Source organism: Cyprinodon variegatus, unplaced genomic scaffold, assembly GCF_000732505.1.
Source record: "Cyprinodon variegatus isolate N-32 unplaced genomic scaffold, C_variegatus-1.0 Scaffold2197, whole genome shotgun sequence".
NCBI classification, from domain to species: domain Eukaryota; kingdom Metazoa; phylum Chordata; class Actinopteri; order Cyprinodontiformes; family Cyprinodontidae; genus Cyprinodon; species Cyprinodon variegatus.
This window is the reverse complement of record NW_015152650.1, coordinates 6799-7639: the sequence shown is the minus strand read 5'-3', so window position 1 is coordinate 7639 and position 841 is coordinate 6799.

Below are 841 nucleotides of genomic sequence, written 5' to 3'. Positions count from 1 at the left end.
AGTCTGATCTTACCAGTGACAGTGAGCTGGATGCTGCTGCTGGCTGCTCCCTCTCTGGACCAACACCAGTAAACTCCACTGTCATGTTTATAAAGGCTACTGATGTTACAGGTAGAACCAGCTGGTCTCCCCCATCCATCTCCACACTGAGTCCTGGTTTCTCTGGTTGTGTTCCTCCATACAGTCCATCCAGAAGAGCTGTTGTTCTCCTCACAGCTCAGAGACACAGATTCTCCTTTAAAGAACTGAGATCTGCTGGGACTCACAGTCAGAGCAGCTGGGAGGAATAAAAGTTATAGATAAAGTATATATTTTTTCATTAATTGACACAGTTAAACCAAAATCAGGTATCACCAATTTGGCACCCATGGCCACCAAAGGGTCCTTAAGGAACACATGGGGTGCCGTGAGGATCTTCTGGAAACACCATAACTGACCAGTGGGCAAAGTTTAAAATTTTATCTAATTTTGTTGCTCTTCTTTTTTAATGATGTTTAAAGAGATTTCATGGTGAAAACAGAAAAGTATTAATTAAGAGAAACATTACAAATATGTTTATTATGCAAGAAGTTTAGCTGAACATATCATAAATCAATACTGGTAACCCTTCATATGACTTAGAACCTATGAAGTACTGTAGTTCTAAGCCAACACAAGGTTCTGACAGCTGACCTAAGTCAAATAATCTATATACAAACAGATATTTAATGTTTCTTATAATCCTTCCTTTAGAAAACCCAAAATAAATGTTAATTGTTCATCTAAGAGGCAATTCAGCAAGTTCAAGTGAAAATGTTTCTAACCTTGGTTTGTTCTGCAGCACATCAGGAAGCTCAGACCT